Here is a 9,194-nt window from a genome sequence, read left to right on the forward strand (position 1 = left end):
CTGGCACTGGAGAGTGAGTAACATTTACGAGTAAATATAATTTATTTCTGTTCTCTGATTATGAAGGTCACAGTGGTTTAACCCTGTCGGGAAGGCCTCAGACGCATTATCTGCTCAAAGAGAACTGGGAAGGAAAACACTGGCGGTCATTAAAAGTGAATTACTTTGTTTTTTGAAGATAGAAAGCCTCCAGGGCCTCACAGGTGGGGCCTTTCCATGGGCGCCTGGCCGGACACACAGGGACCCTCCAGTCCACCTGCAAAGCGGGGGTGGGGGGGGGGGTGGTCAGAGAGAAAAGCTCACAGGCGGCCGCCAGAGATCCGGGCAGGTTGTGAGCTCCCCTGGCGGCTTCTTGGAAACTCTCTGGATTTTTCCAGCAGTTTTGAAAGCTGCCAAGAGTGAACCATGGGGCATTTCCGGGGTTTTCTTTACCTGTGAAATCGAGGAAAGGATTTCTGAGAGCTACAAAATCAGCCTATATCTCTGGTTTCAAATTTAGCAGAAGACTTGTGTTTTTTGGTGCACTGGCCCTGTTGTCAGGTGAAATGTTTGGCCAGGGATGATGATTTTCCAGTTGCTCCTGACTCTGTGAACCATGCCCCCCAACCCTTGGGCTCTTGGGGCACTTCCTAGTCGGGAATCACTTGAGCTCCACGCAGACATGCTAACGCCTCTAAGGGAAACGTGGACCCTGGACGTGGGTGCCGCATCGCACGCGGGACAGAGGGTTGGTGGGTGGTGTTAATTGTGCTGAATGGGGGGAAAAAACCAACTCAACTTATGGGCCTTTTCATGTGTTCACATCTCCGCTGGGTACCGTAGGGGTTTGAAAAGAACCCAAATTACGGGGCGCCTGGGTGGCTCAGTCGGTTGAGCGTCCGACTTCGGCTCAGGTCACGATCTCAGGGTTCGTGGCTTCGAGCCCCACGTCCGGCTCTGTGCAGACAGCTCGGAGCCTGGAGCCCGCTTCGGATTCTGTGCCTCCCTCTCTCTCTGCCCCTCCCCTGATCATGCTCATGCTCTGTCTCTGTCTCTCAAAAATAAATAAATGTTAAAAAAATTCTAAAAACCCAAATTCATAGAGGTAGAGGCACCCAAGGGCTGAGGGAGGGGTTATTGTTTGGTGGGGACAGAGCTTGGAGGTTGATGGAAGAGTCTGGGGCGGACAGTGCTGACGGGTGAGTGGATTTCATGTCCTCAAGAGCTCACTGCGAATGGCTACAATGATGCATCTGGCTATGAACGTTTTGCCACAAGACAACCCAAACACACACCTGGGGCAGAGTCGTTTCCCAGTGCTCGCTCGCCCGCCTCGTCCTCCGGGGTAGAAGCCCCATCTTCAGCTAGGCCCAAGGCCACCTGGAAATGCGGATTTCCCCGTTGTCAGTGAGGCTCGCCGTGGCCGTGGGCGGAGCCTGCCAGGTGAGCAGAAGTGAAAGTGCCGGGTTCTGACCTCGTCGGAAGGATACACGCTCATTTGCCCTGTGCCCTTGGCCCCGTTCGCTGGGTTGTGGAGCCCAAGCGCCATCTTGAACGGTGGAGGAAAGGCCGCGGGATTAGGATGAGCCGCGGGGTAACAGGCCCAGGTCGGCGGTGATGGCGGGGCTCCCAGCGGAGGCCGGAGTCGGGGCGGGGTGACGCCAGGCACAGATGTCCCCCGACGGGCAAGCCCGGGGGGGGCAGCGAGTGGCGCGGGCGGGCTGGTGTGGGGGGGCTGCTTCCTTGGTGACCAGCCACTCGTCTGCGCTGCCGTGGTGCCGTTCCTCATGGCCACTCTGTGACGCGGCCACCTCTATCCTGCTTGCCAAAGGAGGACCTGGGGGCTCAGAGAGGTTACGTCACTTGCCCGAGGCCACCCAGTCGGTGTGTGCCTGTGTGCCGGGACCAGGATGTCACCCACACCTCCAACGCCAGCCCTGTCTGCGGAGAGCCCCCTCTCGGCCACATGCGCCCCCTCCTCCTCCCCCCTCCCCCCTCCCCCCCCACAACACCCCTCCCCAGACTGGCCTGACCTACAGCTGCTCCGGCAGGCCCTGCGAGTGTGTCCTGTGTGCCACAGGGCGCTGAAGACCTTGGGGCAGAGAGGTGCATATGGGGGGCAGGGGGTATTCTTCTTGGTTTAATGATCCCAGAGCCGGCATGTGGTGCCTGGCATGCTATAAATGTTGTCGTCCAACCCCAAGTGCCCTGTGAGATGAGAACTGAGAGGGCCCTTACTTTACAGCGGGGGGCACTTCGGCCCAGGGCGGGAGGAACTCGCCCCAGCCATACTCTAGGTGAGGCAGGACACAGGCCCCGGTGGCGGGGCTCTGGGATCCCCACCCTTCTCCGTGGCCCCGCTGCTCTGGGCTCAGCGACTCCCCGTGGGGGGATGGGCTTGCCTCCCATCCAGGAGAATGGGTGGTAAGGACAGTGCCGGTGACGCGAGTCTAGCTGGGACGACAGCTAGACGTGTGCAGACGTGTGGACGCAGACACACTGCGGGAAGGGGATGCTGCGCGATGCCTGGCAGGTGCAGAGGGGGCCCGTGGTCACTGACTGTGTGGTGAGGGTGGCGTCCCAGGGCCCCACTCTCAGTGGCACATGAGCCCAGGCCTGGCATAGGGTCGCTGCTCCAGAGCTCCCTCCTCCAGAGATCTCCCCACACCTCTAAAACTGACCACGAATCTTTCATGTGGAAAGTTTGTTTTTCTCTTCTATTTTCTGGAGTGGTATTAAATGTGTGAATTAGGGGCGCCCGGGGGGCTCCGTCGGTGAAGCGTCCGACTTCGGCTCAGGCCATGATCTCTTGGTTCGTGGGTTCGAGCCCCGCATCGGGCTCTGTGCTGACAGCTCGGAGCCTGGAGCCTGCTTCGGATTCTGTGTCTCTCTCTGTCTCTCGAAAATAAATGTTAAAAAAAAATTAAATATGCGAATTATTAAAATTAAGACATTATGTACCTGAAGCTCATACAGTATTCTGTCAATCATATCTCCATAGAAGAACAGAAAGAAACCCCACGTTATCCATTTCTCTCCCCAAAGTCCTGTCTGCACCAGCCACACGCCTCTCTGTTCTGGGTTGTGCGGTCTTTACTCGAGCAGAAGGGCTAAGGAGACTGTGCGTCAGAAGGTGAGCATGTGATGGGTCGGTGTCCCGCACGATTCCCGAAGGCCTCTGGTCCTTCCTTCCTGGCCTCTGAAAGGGAGACAGCCGGCTTCCTCACCGCCCCATCAGCGCCGGCACGGTCCCCGTCTGGGATGACGTCCCAAGGGACGGCCACCGTCCGGAGGACTGTGCTCCGTGCTCTAGACCGGCCTTGGCCTTACTTTACAATGATGTACCAGCTCGGGTATGACCTCATGTCTTCACGCCCCTTTCGGCTGCGCGGTGTGTGTTCCCACGGTTTCCTACTGGTCCTTCTCTTCCCGCTACAGCGTCACTCCAGGCGGATGGAGGTTCGGGGCTGGCTTGTGCGCCAGGGCACCTCAGTGCCTGGAGCGGCGTCTGGCGGCTCGGAGGTTTCTGGAAAGTCTGGTTGCATGAAGCACCGAGGTGGCTATTGTTATCGAGTTTGTGGACAGAAAGGCCGCAGTGTCACACAGGCACCTAATCCGGGGGCTCTGGTGACACCCCTTGGAAAAGAGTCATCAGCAGGTAAATCCACCGGGGCGATGAAAGGTGCGAAGAACGGGTTGCAGACCCGGGAAGAAAACCAATCCGCGCTTCCTTCACAGATTTGTCTATTTTAAAAAGTAAACCGCGAGTTTCCTGTCGCGGCGCTGGCCTCTGCTGCACCGAGCAGAGCCACCAGCTGGTGGGGGCCTCTGGCCGGACTCGGGTTTGCAGGAGGCAGCTGAGCCCCCCCCCTCCCCGTCCCCCGCCCCGGGCTGCCGAGGACGCCCGGCCCCGAGAGCCCCGCCACCTGCCGGGGGCGCAGGACCGGCTTCGGAGGACGGGGGCCGCCCCTCTGCCCTCTCTGGCCCCCTCCCCCAGACGACCCATATTCTAGTTTTCCCTTTTTCTAGGTCTAACTTCTCAGCAGAACAGGAAACTTCAGGGCCGGACGGAAGGAGAGGGAGGGTTAGGGCGACCGGGAATGGCACAAGAACCACGGGAAGACCAGAGGCCTCGCAGTGAAAACCGCCCGACTCGGCGCCCTAAGCGCAGGCGCTTCGTGCGCTCGGAAGGTCCCGGTTCCCAGCGGCCCCCCACCCCCACCCCCACCCCCGGCGCCCCTCTCCCAGCCCCGGGCGGCAGCGACCCCACCTGGGCCGCCCGCCCCCCTCGCCCCTCGCGCCCCCGGCCTGACCCCGCGCCCCGCCGAGATAAGGCGGCGGGCCTTTGTTCCTCCCCCCAGCTGGGTAAACCGCGCCCGCCGCCCCGCCCCCCCGGCCGAGGCCGCCCGGGGAGGGGGCACCCTTTGTCCCGCCCGAGCGTGGCCGGACAATGGCCCGGAGCAGCCGCACATTGTCCGGCACCGTGTGCACACCTGGGGGGCGGCAGGTGCGCGGGGTCGGCGCGGGGGCGGCGGGGGGTGGGGGGTGGGGGAGACCGGCTTCGCTCCACCGGCCCCGCCCCTCCGGCCCCCCTACTCCTCGACCCCCTCCCCACGACGCCCGGTCCCTGTCCCCGCCCGCCCCCGCCCCGCCCCTCGACCCCCCCCCCCGCCCCGTTCTGCTTCCCCCGGCCCCCAGCCCTGTCGCTGGCATTTGTGGGGGAGGGGGCGTTTCTCGTCGGCGGCCAGTTTGGGACACACCTGGCGCGTAGTAAGGTGATTTACGAAGTGAAAGTGTTAAACGAGGCCACCAGCTGGAGGCCCGACCCGGCTTTATGGGTTTTATTAGGTGCCCTATTACGGAAAATAAACTTTAATCCGACCATAAAAACCAAATCTGAAAAACATATTTGCCCTTGTAGTCTGGACCGGTGCAGGTCCCCGCTGCAGGTCACACCTCCCGTGGGATTAGTTTTATTGAGGGAGACACAATGCACCGCGGGACTTTGATACGGGGTGGGGGGGGCGCGCGCCTTTGCGGGGAGCACGCCCCCACCTCGCCGGCAGCCCGCACTGCCCCCTCCCTGCGGGCCCCCCCCCCACCCTGGGGGCGCAGTCTCCGCCCCGGCCTGGGGTCAGGGGGCGCAGGGGCGGCGGCAGGGCTGAGTTAACCCGCAAACTCGGAGGTGCTCCGTGGAAGCCGCTTGGAGCTCCCGGGCCTGGGGCGCACAGCGCGGGGGTGGGGGGGGGCGGGCATCCAGACACCCTCTTGCTTTGGTCCAGGGGCTCGCCCTCTCTGTGCCTTGGATTTTCCACAGCAAGTGAGCCCTGTCTTTAGAGGGGACGGAGGGCAAGGGGGGAAGGCGGGCCTGTCTTCGTTTTAACCATCGCCAGCGTCAGCTCCCTACTGTTACCTGTGGTTGGGCAAAAGATCCCTAGAATCTCTCCATCTTGCAAAACTGAAAGCCTGTACCCACTGAAAAACTCACTTTCCCCTTCCTCCTAGCACCCCCACGCCCCACCACTCTAAGAGTTTGATTTAGATTCCACACACAGGGAGAATTTGTGAGTGGCTTAACGCGTGCACACAGCGTCAAGGTTCAGCCATGTGGCAGGTGACAGGCTTTGCTTCTTTTTAGAGGCTGAATAATATTCTAGTGTGTGCGCGCGTGTTCCGTTTCCTTCCTCTGTCCCTCTTCCACGTCTTGGTTATCGTGAGTGGCTCTGCAATGGTCACGAGTGTGCAAATTCTCTCTTCCAGACGCAGTTTTCCGTCTCTTGGACACACAACCAGGAATAAGGTTGCTGCTGGGTCAGGTGGTAATTCCAGGGTTGTTGTGTTTTGCTGTTTTCGTTTTGTTTGTGAGGAAGCTGCATACTGCCTTCCAGGGTGGCTGTGCTATTTAACAGTGTGCTCAGGTTCCGACTTCTCCACACCATCGCCAACACTTGCTATTTTCTGGGTCTGTTTTTATACCTGTCGTCCCAGTGGGTGTGAGGGAGTATCTCACCATGGTCTTGATGTGTGCTCCCCCAGTGACGAGTGGTGTTGAGCACCTTTCCGTGTGCTGCAGACCACTTGTCCGTCTACGTCAGAGAAATCTCTATTCGAGTCCTTTGCCTGTTTTTAAGTGGGTTCATGTTTGTGTTGTCGTTGAGCTGTGTGAGTTCTTTACATCTTGGAGTATTAACCCCTATCAGACACGTGATTTACAAGCATCTTCTCCTAGGTTGTCTTTTCATTCTGTGGACCGTTTCCTCTGCTGTGCAAAAGTTTTAAAGTTTGACGTACTCCCACTTGTCTATTTTTGCTTTTGTTGTGGGTGCTTTTGGTGTCCTACAAAGTCTTGGAAGCTGCTCCTGCCGAGCTGACCCCCGTCCGGGGATGGGCTGCGGAAGGCGCCCCTCCGAAGGAGCAGGCCTAGTTCGTCTAGGTTCTAGTACATTCTGCACTTGTCAGGCTCCCGCTGTGAAAGCTTCTGTAGGGGCCTGGGACCCTGGGCCAGAGCTCTGCTGTGGACAAGAGACCCGTGGGCCGTCCTGGGAGGATACGTGTACGTCGGTTTCTTTGTCACAAAAAAGGAGGTTATCGGCATCCTGTGGTGCAGGCTGGAGACGCTGGCCAGGGCAGATGCCCCTTTTCTCCACGAGGGTGGAGAGAAGCGAGCGCACGATGGGCCCTCGGCCCGCAGGGGGTCGAGCTGGGGTTCCCGGAGGAGCGGGGTCCGCTTTGGCTGGAGGCCTCGCGGGGGCCCGGGCCCCGGGGTTCCAGGACCTGCGCTGCGCGCCCTCGCCCCCGTGGAAAGCCGGGAGGCCAGCGCCATAAGCCCGGCTTGTCTGAAGCCAATGCTCTCGTCTCCCCCTGGGCTGCGGGTCCTGGAAACGGGGTCCTGGGCGGGGGGGGGGGGGGGGGAGGGGGGCTGGCGAGTCTCTCCCCCACCTCGCGCGGTCAGCGGGGTGGGGGGCGCGCCCCGCGAGGCGGGCGGAGCAGGGCCCGCCGGCCGTTGATCAGGCGGAACGAATTGTTCGCGGTGCCCCGAGCGGGTGAGGATGAGCCAGTGATTATATTTAAATTTGCTATAATTGATTTGGGGAAGAGCTGACAAGAACGAATTGATCATTAAATTTATTAGCGAGATAAATTCCGCCGCGATTAGGCAGCTGGCTGGAGACGCCGGGGCCGCGGCCGGGCCTCCCCGCCGCCGAGTCCCCGCGCCCGGGCCGGGCCGCTCGGCCGGGGGGCAAGGGCGGGGTCACGGGGCGCGCCCGCCTCCAGCCCCCCTCCTGCCCGGGTCGCGTGGGGGGAGCGGGCCGATCCCGGGCGTGGGGGGCTCAGCCCCGCGCGCGGAGGGCCCCCCCGGACCCCCAGGCCGAAGCCCGCCAGCCGGGGAAGAGATCGCTGCGGGCTGAACCTCACCAGCGTGTTAGGAATGAAGACGCCAGATCCACAGATTGCGGAGGTTTTGTGGGGGCTTTTTTAACCCCCAAAAGGCATTTCTTTCCCTTCTCTCCCTCCCCCACCCCTGTCCAATTTCCCCACCCCCTTTCCTCGGGGCCCTCTGGCTTCCCCACCGCTTGCAAACCCAGTCCCCGGTCCCCAGAAGCACCTTTGGACCCCGAGGCGGCCGAGGCCCGCGCCCTGCCCGCAGCTGCTCCCTCCCGGCTCCGGCAGCGCCGCGCCCGGCCTCGGCTGACGTTGCATTTTATGGAACGAGCCCGGGGTGATAATGAGCTGCCAGAGAGGATATTAATCTCACCCCGGCCCTGAGGCAGAGGAGTGGCCCCGCTGGCCCGCGGTAATCACCCAAATGAAACGCCAGGCCCTCCTGAACTCATTTATCAGCGGGAGGGGGAGGGGCGCTCCCCGCGCGCCCGGCGGCCGGTGAGGCCGCGCGAGCCACAGAAGGACGGGGGAGGGCACGCGGGGCGGGCCCTGTCGCCTGTTTCCTCCGGGCCCAGGAGGGGCCACCGGGCCGGCGCGGCGGGCGCAGGTGCAGGGGGCATGTGTGCGGCACATGGCGGCGGGCCCGGCCGGTGACCGAGGGCGCACGCCGCAAGGTTTACTGACCCGGAGCCGTCGCAGACCCGGCGCCAAGGGATCCTGTCGCCGCGGACGTCTGCACGGATCCCAGAAAACCGTTTCCGGCCGGACCCAGAAGGTTCTGCGGGAGGCAGGCCCCGGAACGAGCCCGGGGTTACGCGAGGCAACCCGGGGGGGCCCAGGGCCACACGGACCCCAAAGGCCTGCCGGTGAAATCGTCCAGTCGTGGTGAGGGTTATTTGCCGAAACGTTCGAATGGTGCGTCTCCACTCCTGGAGCGCCGGTGCCGCGAGATCCTCGAGATCCTCGAGCAGATAGGAAAGTAAACTCACCGAGTCCCGTTCCCCTCCTGGGATCCCCGCATCCGGACAGGCGGACGCCTAGTCGCAGGTATTTTCACCAGCCTGTCGCACCTGCGACTCCCCAGCCCCGGGACCGTGCCCCGCCCGCCCGCAGAGGGAGGTGCTCCTCCCACCGGTTTGCAAGTCTGATTTGCACCTTCGGTCGGTGGAATAACACCCAACCCCTCATTTCAACAACAAAAACAGTAAAGTCCGCTTTCCTAACTCACCCCCCCAAAGATCTGCGCTCTCATCCAGTAAAAAACCAATTTATTTTACATTCCATCGTGGGCGATGGGAGAAGCTAAATAATAATTTAGCATGCATAAGTAGTCGTTTCTTTATATATATATAAATACAATGTACAAAAATAAAGACAGTACAGTTTTGAGATTTCCAGCAGTTTGAAAGCTCGTGACATAAAGTTCCCCCCAGATAGGTAAGCACAAAACAGTTTCCCTTTTTCAATACTCAAGTTTTCCAGGTCGTCCAACACTGTAGAGGTCCCGGCCTTCTCCATTCAGGAAGTGGGGAGGAGTGGAGAGGAGTGGAGAGGAGTGGGGGCCTTCCCCTGGTGGCGCTCAGGTCGTCTGACAAACAGCACCCCCAACACTAACCAAAATTAAATTAAAAAGGACAGGAGTTCAAGGGTGCACCCGCCGGACCTCCCTCTCTCTCTCGGTCCCTTGGAGAGCAGACAGGCACAGCGCCAGAACCTGCCCCAGGACGCACGGCCTCGAAGCGGGGCCCGCGGGGCTGCCCTGGGGCGGGGGGGGGGGGGGCCCTCCTGGGACACAGGCTGGTGCCTGGGGGCCGCGGGGCTGCCCTGGGGCG

General features: G+C 61.2%; 1 long non-coding RNA gene across 1 annotated transcript; it reads right to left on the minus strand.

Annotated features, from left to right (window-relative positions):
- Nucleotides 1-23: 23 nt before the first annotated feature.
- LOC122486522 lies at nt 24-1,946 on the minus strand. Its single transcript, XR_006298178.1, has 2 exons — nt 1,275-1,946; nt 24-432 (listed from the first exon to the last, which is right to left on the minus strand). It is a non-coding gene; the product is annotated as an uncharacterized LOC122486522 (long non-coding RNA).
- Nucleotides 1,947-9,194: the final 7,248 nt, after the last annotated feature.

The sequence above is a fragment of the Prionailurus bengalensis genome, chromosome A2, assembly GCF_016509475.1.
Source record: "Prionailurus bengalensis isolate Pbe53 chromosome A2, Fcat_Pben_1.1_paternal_pri, whole genome shotgun sequence".
NCBI classification, from domain to species: domain Eukaryota; kingdom Metazoa; phylum Chordata; class Mammalia; order Carnivora; family Felidae; genus Prionailurus; species Prionailurus bengalensis.